This window comes from Oncorhynchus clarkii, chromosome 28, assembly GCF_045791955.1.
Source record: "Oncorhynchus clarkii lewisi isolate Uvic-CL-2024 chromosome 28, UVic_Ocla_1.0, whole genome shotgun sequence".
In the NCBI taxonomy this organism is placed as follows: domain Eukaryota; kingdom Metazoa; phylum Chordata; class Actinopteri; order Salmoniformes; family Salmonidae; genus Oncorhynchus; species Oncorhynchus clarkii.
In genome coordinates, this window is record NC_092174.1 from 21614505 (window position 1) to 21630203 (window position 15699).

General features: G+C 40.4%; 1 protein-coding gene across 3 annotated transcripts in view; it reads right to left on the reverse strand.

Moving 5' to 3' along the window:
* The window catches only part of LOC139386479 (sodium- and chloride-dependent glycine transporter 1-like), an 85943-nt gene that overhangs the window by 48432 nt on the left and 21812 nt on the right, over window positions 1-15699 (reverse strand). The gene's annotated exons all lie outside the window — the stretch shown is intronic.

Sequence of the window (15699 nt, forward strand, 5' to 3'; positions counted from 1 at the left end):
TAGAATGCAGACAGAAAGTATTGATTTCTCAATCAGTGTTGGAACATGACTTTAAAGGCAAATTACCATACCCTCATTGGAGGAAATGAGTACGTACAGACATTAGTTTAAAAAGAAACAGAAAAGTAATTGTGCACTATTGCTATTGTAAAGAGCAAAACAAATATTCCAGCAATTAGGCTACTATTTGCTAAATAGAATTTAGGACATTTGAAATTTGATTAGCAGAAAAGTTTATTTTGAAATGAACAACATAATGGGGCAAGTTATGCTAGTAATCAAGGTAGTGGAAATCATTTAATGTTTTTTATATACACAAATGAAATGCTATAAAACAACGTGTAGAAAAAATAACTGACCAGAGATGAAGGCTAAATCAGATACATTTTCATGCATGCTAAATTCCAGAAATATGATGGCTGATGGAAACCTAAGGGTCGAAACGTTGTATCGGTAACATCACCTGGGAGCATGAACAGCCATGTGCAGTGTTTTTATCCCCTACAAATCCAGCACCTGCAAAAGAGTACCTGGATGTGAGTATGTTCTTCAGCTTTTCTACAATTCCAGAAATATACATGAAAAGTGGGCTAATCATTTTTTATTCCATGAGGAGGAATGAAATTGCTTAGCTAGGCAACAGCACACTTTCTGCATGCTCTTTAGTAGTAAACGTCTGCAGACGAGCGAGTGTGTGGGATAGCAGAATAAATTACACACATGCAGAGCTCCTCTGGGGTTCCATATGAGGCCCAGGCAGCCACAAGCCTGGCGGTGGGGGATTCTGACACTGTAGGTCATTAGAAACTTCACAGGGTCCGCAGCCAACTCCTATTAGTCAGCCACCAGAGAGCCTGTACACCACAGAATAGGTCAGATTTAATGAGGATTTTGCACTGCGCTATTTTGCCTGCCGCTTATCAATAGTTGAAAGGAGAGTGTTGTGGAGAGGGTGACTACAACCATGAAAAGAGACAAGATTACTATAAAAGCCAGTTGACATGTTGGGGAACTTGTTTCCCTAATTGCTCTGTTATGTCTGCTATTTAGCTCCAATTAAACATCACAGATGCCATGTTCTGTAATTGCCCGGATCTGTTAAATGTTTAAATGTTTTCCCCCTTTACAACTACTGCTTGAGTGTAAATTCTAAATCATTTAAACTAACATTCCCACATAAGGATTTGTCATTAAAAAGTCAGATCCAATGGCATAGTCCCTTGGGAAGAGAGCAAGAGCGTGATTGTGGAGTCTAGAGATTGAACTGAGACAGACAGATCTCCCAGGACAGATGATGGGGGTCAACTGGTTAACCTTTTCCAGGCACCTCCCTACTGGGTGTCAGTCATACCCAGGTCATACCTTGCCCATCGCACACAACCCTGCTGCTAAGAATATATAGGCTAACCCCAAACGAGACAGGGAGACGGGGACCTTCCTCAGAACTCACCACCACACTCCTCACACTAATGACCCTGAATATGGTAGTGGCGGGGGGCAGGGTGATGGAGGCCATTGGGACAGGACAACTTCCGACTAAGGCATGCAAGAATTTAGAAAGGGTCGCCTGGCTGTGCACAGCCCATCAATGAGGTGGCCCGGCAGCCTGAGAAAGGCCAGTTGCTATGGAGCAGGGGTAGGCCACAGTCCTGCCAGAGAGTGAGAAAGGAGAGAGAGAGAGAGAGAGAGAACACGAGAGAGGGAAGGGGGCGTAGCATTGGGAGTTCCATTTCAAATCTAAACTTGCAGTTTTTATTTCCTACTACGCTCCTATCAGAGAGTAGATCTCACCCATTTCAAGCATTTGAGTTGAGTTCTCTAGAACATCAAATCTGCAAGCATTTTTTTGCAAAGGATATTCTCATGCTTCTTGAAAGGATAAGCCTACCGTTATATCAGCAATAAGATAGAAAATCTTCCTATTACACAACATTTCAATCTAATAGAAATAAAACCAAAACAAGCCTTAAAGTGGCACAGAATGCTCCCATGTTTGAAATTAGCTGCCTTTGGGACTCTTTCCTATTCAGAGCACGCTGCCTCTATTGACAAGCAAACAAGGGTCTTCAGTGTGGGCTAAATTACTACTGCTGACCAAACATGTCACTTCGCAACTTACTGCCCTGCTGGATGTGCCGTTTCCAGATCTCACTCAGTTGGTATTCAGACTAGAGATACCGACGCACGCACGCACACACACACACACACACACACACACACACACACACACACACACACACACACACACACACACACACACACACACATACATATATATATATATATATATATATATATATATATATATATATATATATATATATATATATATATATATATATATATATATATGTATATATATACATATATATATATATATATGTATATATATACATATATATATATATATGTATATACATATATATATATATGTATATATATACATATATATATATATATGTATATATATATATATATATATATATATATATATATATATATATATATATATATATATATATATATATATATACAAATATTGCAAAGGCAAGCTCCAACAAACATGACTTTTATCCCACCACTTGACACACAAAGCTTTTTCCTGAAATAATAGGAAGACACATAAAAAATACATTTGTCATTGATCTTATTCTGTTTTGGGTCGTCTAATTTCTAGTTTTGGGTCTTGAGAGGAGGAAACAGAGTCCATGAAACAGTCATGCCCTTATATTGCAGGCAAGACAAATGTAATAGCTATGTTTTTTTTTTTTTAATTGGCAGCATCAAAATATCAGTGCTAACGTAGAGGGACAAGCTACTCAGAGAATTTCCAATGTACAGTGCATTCGGAAAGTATTCAGACCCCTTACCTTTTTCCACATTTGGTTATGTTACAGCCTTATTATAAGACTGATTAAATTGTTATTTTTCCTCATCAATCTGTACACAGTACCCCATAATTACAAAGCAAAAACAGGTTTAGAGATTTTTGCAAATGTATTAAATATAAAAAACTGAAATATCACACAAGAATTCAGATCCTTTACTCAGTACTTTGTTGAAGCACCTTTGGCAGTGATTACAGCCTTGAGTCTTCTTGGGTATGATACTAAAAGCTTGGCTTACCTGTTTTTGGGGAGTTTCTCCCATTCTTCTCTTCAGATCCTCTCAAGCTCTGTCAGGTTGGATGGGGAGCGTCGCTGCACAGCTATTTTCAGGTCTCTCCAGAGATGTTCAATCGGGTTCAAGTCAGGGCTCTGGCAGGGCCACTCAAGGACATTCAGAGACTTATCCCAAAGCCACTTCTGTGTTGTCTTGGCTGTGTGCTTAGGGTCTTTGTCCTGTCGGAAGGTGAACCTTCGCCCCGGTCTGAGGTCCTGAGTGCTCTGGAGCAGGTTTTCATCCATTCATCTTTCTCTCTATCCTGACATCCCCACAGCATGATGCTGCCACCACCATGCTTCATCGTAGAGATGGTGCCAGGTTTCCTCCAGACGTGACTCTTGGCATTCAGGTCAAAGAGTTCAATCTTGGTTTCATCAGACCAGAGAATCTTGTTTCTCAAGGTGTGAGTCCTTTAGGTGTCTTTTGGCAAACTCCAAGTGAGCTGTCATGTGCCTTTTACTGAGGAGTGGCTTCCGTCTGCCCACTTTACCATAAAGACCTGATTGGTGGAGTGCTGCAGAGATGGTTGTCCTTCTGGAAGGTTCTCCCATCTCCACAGAGGAACTCTGGAACTCTGTCAGTGACCATCGGGTTCTTGGTCACCTCCCTGACCAAGGCCCTTCTCCCCCGATTGCTCAGTTTGGCCGGGCGGCCAGCTTTGGTCTTGGTGGTTCCAAACTTCTTCCATTTAAGAATGATGGAGGCCACTGTGTTCTTGGGGACCTTCAATGCTGCAGAAATGTTTTGGTACTCTTTTCCAGGCCTGTGCCTCGGCACAATCCTGTCTCGGAGCTCTACGGACAATTCCTTCAACCTCATGGCTTGGTTTTTGCTCTGACATGCTCTGTGAACTGTGGGACCTTATATAGACAGATGTGTGCCTTTCCAAATCATGTCCAATCAATTGAATGTAACACAGGTGAACTCCAATCCAGTTGTAGAAGCATCTCAGGGATGATCAATGGAAACAGGATGCACCTGAGCTCAATTTGGAGTCTCATAGCAAAGGGTCTGAATACTTAGGTAAATAAGGTATTTCTGTTTATTTTTAATACATTTACAATAATGTCATTATGGGGGTATTGTGTTTAGAATGAGGAGGGGGAAAATAATTTAATAAATGTTAGAATAAGGCTGTAATGTAACAAAATGTGGAAAAAATTAAGGGGTCTGAATATTTTCTGAAGGCACTGTAACGTTGCACAAGCAGAATAAGATTTACTTGGATACTCCATGGTTCATGTTTCCTATGAGTGGTGGGATTTTTAGCTACCCTTGAGCAAAAGTAGGAATGAATCTTATGTTCCTTCTCCTCATTTGATTTATTTTAGTTGATACCGATTTGTTTCCCCCCCAAAAGTAACAATTGCCTAACTATCAGGCTCAAAATGAGTACTGAGTGTGTTCCTCTAGAACAGGGGTGTCAAAGTCAAATGGACGGAGGGCCAAATAAAAAAATCAGCTACAAGACGAGGGCCGGACTGTTCGAATGTTCATTGAAAAAATTTTAAATGACGCATATAGTCTAGTGAACCTAATTGAACCTACTGAAAACCTAACAAATATATTACAATATGATCAGATAAATAAAGCAATATTTTCTTATGGCTCTGTCAGTAATCTTTAATTTTCAACAGACACAAAAGACAAATTTCCTTTATATAAATATCCCCATAACATGAACATTAAATGAAAGAAACCGGTATTCAAGGCACCATCAGTAGACTATATTTTCTATTTTAGCAAAAGTGGGCTAAATTTACTTCAAAGAAAAAACAATAATAGCAATTTTCTATCATCCACTCAACTGAAATATTTTTAAAATATAATTGGATTGAAATACAAAAAAATAAAGTGCAAAAATCTATTAATCAAAAACAACACTTTGTTTAAGGAGAAGTAACATGCAGTGAAAACAAATATTAAATTTTAACTTTTAAACTTGAACTGAGTAAAAACTCTAAATATGTGATTGCACAGTAATGTTCACTTGTTTGAGGTTGAGGGTGATACTTGGTGGTGTCCCATCTTTTCCACAAGTTCATCAATGTTCGGGGTAAGGCTCTGAGCTGAAGAAATCCTCAGAATTGAGTGGAGGTGTTCAGCAGTAAGTCGACTTCTGTGTGATGTTTTGTTCAGGTTCATCAAAGAAAACAGTTGTTCACACAGGTATGTGCTGCCAAACATAGACAACGTTTGAGCAGCCTGGATGCGCAGCTGGGGCATTGTGCCGGGGAGGAAACGGGCGAACTCCGCAGCACCCACTGCCGCATATTTTGCCCTCAGTGCATCATTGCATTGGAGGTCAATCAACTCCATTTGGAGGTTTGGTGGTGAGCTTTCCACGTCAACAGCAAATGGGTTACCGAGCAGTTCCAACCTGCTTTTTTGTGCTTCAAAGTCAGCAAATTGGCGTCGAAAGTCAGCGGCAAGCATACCTATTTTATCAGCCAACTGTGTGCTCGGGAACGCACTGGTAGAGAGCTTCTCTTTCATGGTCTGGCAGCTGGGAAAGTGGCTCAAATTTTCTTTCCGCATCTGCGTCTCCCACAGAGTCAGTTTGGTTTTAAATGCCTTCACTGTACTGTACATATCAGAGATGACACGATCCCGACCCTGCAGCTGCAAGTTTATTGCATTCAGATGACTCGTAATGTCACACAGAAAAGCCATTTCACACAGAAACATTTCGTCTCGGAGTTGTGTTGTGTCTTTCCCTTTGCTGTCCAAGAACAGACAAATCTCCTCACGAAGCTCGAAACATCTTTGAAGCACCTTTCCCTGGCTTAGCCATCGCACCTCTGTGTGATAAGGCAAATCACCATGCTCCGTTTCTAACTCCGTCAGAAATGCCTTGAACTGGCGGTGATTCAAACCTTTGGCTCTGATAAAGTTAACTGTGCGCGTGATGATGCTCATTACATGCTCCATTTTCAAGGCTTTACCGCACAACGCTTCCTGGTGTATGATACAATGATAAGCTGTCAGCTCACCTGTCGCGTTTTCCTCTTGCATCTTTTCCCGTATCTTCGCCACCAGTCCGCTCCTGTGTCCACACATCGCAGGTGCTCCGTCGGTTATCAAACCCACGAGTTTTTCCCAAGGCAGCTCCATCTCATTTACACATCTTGACACCTCTTCATACAAATCATGCCCCGTAGTTGTGCCATGCATAGGACGTAAAGCCAAAAACTCCTCTGTCACGCTTAGGTTGGAGTCCACTCCGCGGATGAAAATTGACAACTGGGCAATGTCAGAAATGTCGGTGCTCTCATCCACAGCCAAGGAATATGCAATAAAATCTTTTCCCTTTTTCACAAGCTGCTCTTTTAGATTGATGGACAACTGGTCTACTCTCTCGGCAATGGTGTTTCTGCTCAGACTCACATTTAAAAAGAGTTGCCTTTTTTCTGGGCAAACTTCGTCACAAACTTTAATCATGCAGTTTTTGATGAAATCCCCCTCCGTAAATGGCCGGGCTGATTTAGCGATCTCTTCTGCCAAAATAAAACTGGCCTTGACAGCAGCCTGGCCTTGTGATTTGGCTTTTTTGAACAGAGCCTGTCGAGATTTGAGGCCTCGTTTTAATTCCTCTGCCTTTTGTAGCCTTTGTTCCATGTCCATATTCTTGTTTTTGTCCGCGTGTTTCGTTTCATAATGTCGTCTCAGATTATACTCTTTCAGTACCGCCACACTTTCTCCACACAGAAGACACACAGGTTTTCCAGCTACCTTCGTGAACATATACTCCGACTCCCACCTTGTTTGAAACCCCCGGTTCTCAGTATCCACCTTCCGTTTTGCCATTTTTGATGGGTATCTGAAAGTTAATTTTACTGTGATGCTGACGACTGCTGTGCCAATAAATATTGAAATGAAGCAGCCTACTGCTCGGTGCGTCACCTTTGCATTGTGGGAAATGTAGTATTGGTGCGTGTAAAAGATCTGCGGGCTGCCGGCTTGCTGCGGGCCGGTTCTAATAATAAATCAAGATCATCCCAGGGGCCGTAAAAAACCTTCTTGCGGGCCGGATGTGGCCCGCGGGCCTTGACTCTGACATATGTGCTCTAGAACATCTCACTGTAACGTCCACAATACGATCACAGAACACATTTTAATATCAGATGTAGACTGGGTCACGGGATGCGTTTAGCAGTCATTCAACTTTATCGTAGAGACCTCTGTTAATTGGTATGACATGTATTTTTTTCTCCATCTAGTCTTCTTTAGTGATAGATGTAGCATCCAGTGCAGTGCTGAAGAGTTGTCCAGCTCACTCGTGGAGACGCTAATGTTTGGTCCTATTAAATCCGCCTGCATAAAGATCTCTGTCCCTTATTGCAATTAACTTAATATCTCATCACCTCTGATTAGGTTCCCAAGTAAGTGATGGGGTGTGCGAAGGCTTGGCACATGGAAAACTTGGATAACCCTCAATTTACTCAACAGTTCAGACCGGGAAACAGAAAAGTGACAGCAAGTAGCTCTGGAGAATCTCTCAGGCTGGAAGGACTACATGACACGGAGGACAGAAACCAAAGAAAGTATTTTTTTTTAAACTGCCATTTTTTGGCGCGACTGACAGCCTTTGTCTGGGCAACAAAAGGACAAATTCATTGGTCGGAAAACAACTTCCTGAGCATTTCTTCCAGTTTGAAGTGTGACGTTTGCTTAGCCTGGCAGCATTCAGGGACACAGGAGAGCAATCTCTAACGCTTGGGTTAACCTGAAGTTTCCATGATAATTTCTCCCCTCCGTTATTTAGCTGGAAGGGCCCCAGCTGTTAATTCTTTATAAATAGCGTGTAGCTCAGATCCCCTCCAGGGAGAATGGGGCTCAGTGGAGTAGCTTGGGAACAAATCGGGCTGGAAAAAGCACACAACATACACAATTTGACAAACATATGGGATCATTGCTGGAAATTAAAGTGAGTTATATGTGACTTGAGTTCGCCTCACGTGGATTCAACAATGAGCAAATTAGAAGAGCAGCAGCAATCGTAGTTGAGCTGAAATACTATGAGAAGTGGAGGTTTGCGGGAAAAAAACTAAATTCCCACATTTTTTGGAGGGGGAATAGGTTACCAAAAGTTTGAAAATATCATATTTGACTCGTAGCCTACATACACAGCAAATATTTCTGGAGTAACAATGAATTTACTAAAATCATTCAAATAGAATCAAAATGATAATTTGAATGTGTTGGCATCAGCTCATTGTGCTAATGTATCTGGTATTTCATTCTTCCTGCATACTTTCATAATCTTAAAATTAAATTAACTAATATATAAGAGGGGGAAAAACTTCAACAGGGGAACATTTTTGTGCAATGGCCAGGTTGAAGGCCTTGTCTCTAGCTAGGTCAACATAACTGGTCCAGGGGTGGTTGTAGGATTCTAGGTCCTATTTGGAATTATGTCAGAGTTCCAGGAACCAGATACAATGTAACATAGCTTAGTGAACATGTGAATAATCAACAACAACAAAATATATACAGTAGCAGTCAAAAGTTTGGACACACCTACAACTCATTCCAGGATTTTCTTTATTTTTTTACGATTGTCTACATTGTAGAATAATAGTGAAGACATCAAAACAATTCATGTAGTGTGTTAAAGTGTTAAACAAATCAAAATATATTTTATATTTGAGATACCTGGAATGTATTTCAATTAACAGGTGTGGCTTGTTAAAAGGTCATTTGTGGAATATCTTTCCTTCTTAATGCCTTTGAGCCAATAAGTTGTGTTGTGACAAGGAAGGGGTGGTATACAGAAGATAGCACTATTTGGTAAAATACCAAGTCCATATTATGGCAAGAACAGCTCAAATAAGCAAAGAGAAACGATAGGATAGGATACGTTTATTAGAGTTACCAGCATCAGAAATTGCAGCCCAAATAAATGCTTCAAAGAGTTCAAGTAACAGACACACCTCAACATCAACTGTTCAGAGGAGACTGCATGAATCAGGCCTTCATGGTCGATTTGCTGCAAAGAAACCATTACTAAAGGACACCAATAAGAAGAAACACGAAAAATTGACAAATTTGAGATTTTTGGTTCCAACAGCAGTGTCTTTGTTGAGACACAGAGTAGATGAACAGATGATCTCCCCATTTGTGGTTCTCACCGTGAAGCATGGAAGAGGAGGTGTGATCACTGTCTGTGATTTATTTAGAATTCAAGGCACACTTAACCAGCATGGCTACCACAGTAATCTGCAGCGATACACCATCCCATCTGGTTCGCACTTAGGCAGACTCATCATTTGTTTTCAAACAGGACAATGACCCAACATACCTCCAGGCTGTGTAAGGGCTATTTGACCAAGAAGGAGAGTGATGGAGGGCTGCATCAGATGACCTGGCCTCCACAATCACCCAACCTCAACTAAATTGAGATGGTTTGGGAAGAGTTGGACCGCAGAGGGAAGGAAAAGCAACCAACAAGTGCTCAGCATATGTGGGAACTCCTTCAAGTCCGTTGGAAAAGCATTCCAGGTGAAGCTGGTTGAGAAAATTCCAAGAGTGTGTAAAGCTGTCATGGCTACTTTGAAGAATTTCAAATATAAAATATATTTCTTGGTTACTACATGATTCCATATGTGTTATTTCATAGTTCTGATGTCTACACTATTATGAAAAACCCTTGAATGAGTAGGTGTTCTAAAACTTTTGACCGGTAGTGCACGTTGATTCGATTTGAAATGGTGGGGGAATTTGAGATGCTTTTGGTGAGCCTTGGACATTGAAGGAATCAATTGAAGGAATCAAAGTGATAACTAATGTGAAGACGGGTGTTCCTGTGTGGGAGCCCTGAGAACAGCAGACCCGTTTTATCCCATGCCTATATCTCCCATTCACTAGACAAGGGGCAGAGCAGGTTGAGTTCAAGCGCAACAAATTACCTAAATATGGGGTGAAAAGCCTTTGAAAGACCTCAAATGGACTGTTGAAAATAATAATAATAAAAGAGATGAGAAGATTTAAGAGGCCCGTTGAGGGAACACAATGCTCAATAGCTATCCATAATTTTACAAACTCGCCAGCGGATGAAAGTGGGTCTCTTTCTTAACTTTGTTTACCCTTTCTTTGGAGGGGGCTGCCATTAAACAGAAGGGAGAGGAAGAAAAGTTTGAAAAAACGTCATTTTCAGCCTGAGTGGTTTCTTCAAATGAAATCTAAAGGCCGAAACTCAAAGGGTTCTTTGGTTGGGGGATCTTTAAAAGGAAGCGCAGCAGTGGACGTGTTTGGCATTTGGTGGCCTTCCTCCCCCCACTGTACCTTCGCCACAGTGGCTGCATTTTCCCTGGCTCTGCCACTTGGTGCACTGTACAGTCAGAGGTTCAAACATAAACAGAAATCATGTTTAACTTCCATTTTGCTCCCTCACACCTGTTCCCATGCCCTGAAGGCAGCACGATTGCACAGTTACAAAGATGTGAACACTTAAGCTAATGTAAGTGAGTGATTGACAGCTGAATATGGTCCTCCTTACATAAGGAGGAAAGAAAAAGCTTTTGGGCAGACTGAACTTGTATGGGACAGACAAACTTAACTTGAGACGTATTGTCTTTACGCAAACTTCACATGGCAGGGCAACTGTTAACAACATAAAGTCGTTGAGACCATCCACTCATACACACCTCAATACTACAGTCACAGTCTTGCCAGTTTTCCAAGGTGAGAATGTTACAAAGTAGGCAACATAAAGGACTGAAGCCGACTTTCAAAATCCTAACGTCACTGAGCCTCTCACATTAAACAACAGGCTTTCCTGTATTTATTTATTTTGCTTTGCCAACGTAGTGGTGCGCAGACTTAAGGATGTGGTACAGACAGGGGGTTACACACTACAAGATTCTTCACTTGGTCATGAGGATTGTCGATACCACGCTGTCTCACCTAGAATGAGCTGTGGCTCAAAGAAGCCTCATAAAAGTTTTCCGTCAGACATTCACGCTTGCAATACGGAGTTGAAATGTAACTGACCGCCTAGATTCGGTGTTATGTAGCAACATTTGAAATTGTGCGTTTTACTTTGGACAAAAGTAGAGACTCAGAGCTAGAAAATGAGATATCCTACACTGCAGTTGAGGAACAATGGAAAAGTAATTCTGCTTTGGAAGTTGCTAAACTTGAAAACCCACGTTTTGAGAAAATGTCCCTTGCATGTTTTGGTACACCTACTGGAGAGCTCTTCTTTGTCTACACCCATTCAGCATCGTTCACACCCTCTAAAGCCTTAGCCCCACCCATCTCTTTAAGGATTCTCATGTGAGTCTATGTGGTAAACACAAACACACGCTATATCAAATAAAAATCTATGTTTATTTGTCACATGCACAGGACACAGACGGTGTAAACGTTTACTAGCATAGTGGTTACTAGCATAGTAGCAATGTCCAAAACAGATACAAATATTTAAAACATGTTGTTTTCTTATTATTAGATGGCGCTTACCCGACACACCGACACACCAGCCACATCTAGCTACGTGGGTGGGTCACTATTGTCTGGCCGAAGTGGAACCTTTTGTTTAGACATGTAGCTAGCTAGGTAGCTATCGAGCCAGCAAGCTAACATTTGCTAGCTAACTAACAGTACGCTTTAACTTGCAATAAATAAAAAAAACTTTCTGACAAAATTAGAAACATATATCTGAAAATGTAGCTAGACTCTTACATGGATGAACGCTTCACAGCAGACTTGAAACATTTAACATTTAACGTTTTGTTTGTAGATACATAATTTGGCTAGCATTGTGTCAAGTCACTCCGGTTCACACTGAACATGGCGTGTGCAGAAAGTAGACCATCACTTTTTCCAACTGATCTTTCGATAGCGCCTGCTAAATTTAGGGCATCAATGTTGTTGAAAGTAGCACAACCTTTGTAGTTCTAATAAATGTTTACGTTCAAATGCCGCTCCTGTGAAGTAGTGACATGGAAATGTGCCTAATTTCCTGAAACAAGTCACAAATATCTAGCCAACATTTTTCAATTGAATAACATTGTTTGTGAACTTTAGAGCTGTAACGATTTGACACTTTGGCTTTGGTTAAAGGCAAGTACAAACGCATAGTAGTAATCATCGCTCCTGCTCGAGAGTCTACACATCCTGTGTGATGGGAAACAAGATCATCATCTCACTGGCTCTTTCTCTTGGGAGGTCTCATTGGCTATTGCCGATCACTGTTCTCAAAACTTGTCGTTGCACATCACACTACAAGAGCATTGCAGATTTTGTGACTATAAAATCAAACATGTTTGAAAATATTGGGACGTCTGGGACTGGTAGCCCTCAGATTGCGTTTCTAAACCGCTCACATTAAAGCTAGCGTCGGTGACGAGGTAGGCAACGACATGGGGATTTTTGTAAAAAAATATATTTTCGAAGTGATGATAGAAAGCACTTTTCAAAATCGTTTGACATGCTCGTCACCATTGTATGACTAGAGCCTGAGCGATATGGTATTATTGGATCCGATACCGATTTTAGAAAGGCAAAAGTCACCGATTACCGTTAGATCTGCTGATATAAAGTCATTTAGAGGTGAAAATAATTTATAAAAAAATATATTACAAAATTACACAATAATCTTTTACACTAATTACCAGATACTCTAAATTATGATTTAACAAAATATAAAATTGTACATTATTTATGAACATTTTATTTGTGGTTTACAGGATATCCACCAAAAAGCAACTACATCCTCTATAAATACAACAGTAAATATAAAACTTGTTTAGTTTACCTTCTTAGGTACAAGTTAAAGATGTGGCACTGTATAAGAAGTTCGCAAAAGTGTTTGTGCTAGACCACCACAAGGGGTGGCTGGCTGAATTAATTAAACTTTGTCTCAAAGTAAATCTGAAACTGCACTGTTCACAAATTCACAAATAAGCATTGAAATGCAGTAACATGCTGTTCGTAATGTCACCGCTACTTGTCAACGGCAGCATTTGTCTTGAGTAGATTTACTACAGTGTTTAAAACAGTCAAAGGTTATGTAAACAAACACTTCATGGCAACCTCGCAATGAGTACATTATGACACGCACAAGCTAGCTGTTCATTACGACAATGTTTTCTCACAGAACCCATATGTACATTACCCTGTCAATACAACATAATATTGGCTATACATTTCAACTGCAAATGGCTATGCGCTGATGACTGGAAACGTTTAAGCAGGCAAATTCTTGCCGGACTGCTTTTAGTCACACATTCTAATTTAACTAGATAACTAATGATAGCTACTTATCTCCCATGTTAGCACATGGCCCGAATGATAGATCTGTGCCAACTGTCTTGCTTTTTGAAGATGGCATATTTTGGAAAACAAACAAAATAAACCCACTAGCTAACATAATAGGCCTAGACAGTAACAGTATTATTTTTGTGTCGAGTGTTCACTTTGGCACCAGTCCAGTGTTAGCACACAAGTAGCACAGATAGCTAGCTAACTATATTGCTGGCTAGATAGCTAAGCTAACAACCTTGCTGGCTAGCTAGCCTGCTAATGTTAACTAAGTGGAGAGTGTGATGAGGACAGGGCAGCTTGATTGGTGTACTTTTTTTCATTTACAAATACGCTGGCTGTTATAAACTACTCACTGTTAAACCAACATGCTTACTCTCTCTCGCACATTGTGACCTAGGGCTGTATGATGTTCAATGAGCAGCTAGTAGAGAGCCCTCTTCAGGTAACCATTGAAAATGTTTTTTAAAAATACCTCAAATGAGCAGACATATTTGTTTATTCTATGTACAGTTGAAGTCGGAAGTTTACATACACCTTAGCCAAATACATTTAAACTCAGTTTTTCACAATTGTTGACATTTAATCAGAGTAAAAATTCACTGTCTTAGGTCAGTTAGGATCACCACTTTATTTTAAGAATGTGAAATGTCAGAATAATAGTAGAGATAATTATTTTTTATTTCTTTCATCGCATTCCCAGTTTGTCAGAAGTTTACATTCACTCAATTCGTATTTGGTAGCACTGCTGCATTTAAATTGTTTAACTTGGGTAAAACGTTTTGGGTAGCCTTCCACAAGCTTCACACAATAAGTTGGGTGAATTTTGGCCCATTCCTCCTGACAGAGCTGGTATAACTGAGTCTGGGATGTAGGCCTCCTTGCTCGCACATTTTCTATAGGATTGAGGTCAGAGCTTTGTAATGGCCACTCCGATACCATGACTTTCTTGTCCTTAAGCCATTTTGCCACAACTTTGGAAGTATTCTTGGAGTCATTGTCCATTTGGAAAACCCATTTGCGACCAAGCTTTAACATCCTGACTGATGTCTTGAGATGTTGCTTCAATATATCCACATAATTTTCTTTTCTCATGATGCCATCTATTTTGTGAAGTGCACCAGTCCCTCCCGCAGCAAAGCACCCCCACAAAATGATGCTGCCACCCAGTGCTTCGCAGTTGGGATGGTGTTCTTCAGCTTGCAAGCCTCCCCCTTTTCCCTCCAAACATAACAATGGTCATTATGGCCAAACAGTTCTATTTTTGTTTCATCATTTCTCCAAAAAGTATGATCTTTGTCCCCATGTGTAGTTGCAAAACGTAGTCTGGCTTTTTTATGGCGGTTTTGGAGCAGTGGCTTCTTCCTTGCTGAGCGGCCTTTTAGGTTATGTCGATATAGGACTCGTTTTACTGTGGATATAGATACTTTTGTACCTGTTTCCTCCAGAATCTTCACAAGTTCCTTTGCTGTTTGATTTGCACTTTTCACACCAAAGTACGTTCATCTCTAGGAGACAGAACGTGTCTCCTTTCTGAGCGCTATAACAGCTGCATGGTCCCATGGTGGTTATACTTGCATACTATTGTTTCTACAGATGAACATGGTACCTTCAGGCGTTTGGAAATTGCTCCCAAGGATGAACCAGACTTGTGGAGGTCTACCATTTTTTTTATGAGGCCATGGCTGATTTCTTTTGATTTTCCCATGATGTCAAGCAAAGAGACACTGAGTTTGAAGGTAGGCCTTGAAATACATCCACAGGTACACCTCCAAATTATGTCAATTAGCCTATCAGAAGCTTCTAAAGCCATGACATCATTTTCTGGAATATTCCAAGCTGTTTAAAGCCACAGTCAACTTAGTGTATGTAAACTTCTGACCCACTGGAATTATGATGCAGTGAATTATTAGTTGAAATAATCTGTCTGTAAACACTTGTGGGAAAAATTACTTGTGTCATGCACAAAGTAGATGTCCTAACCGACTTGCCAAAACAATAGTTTGTTAACAAGAAATATGTGGAGTGGTTGAAAAACAAGTTTTAATGACTCCAACCTAAGTGTATTTAAACGTCCGACTTCAACTGTATATAATATTGGCATAAGTGGAATAATATTATATAATAATATTGGCATCTGTGGAATAAAGACCAATATAAATATTTCTGTGAAAGGCTAATATCGTCCGATAATATTGGTAATCTTATTTATTGGTCGGGCTCTATTCGAGGTGGGGCTTTGAGTTGTGTTCTCCATTTGGCTGTTCC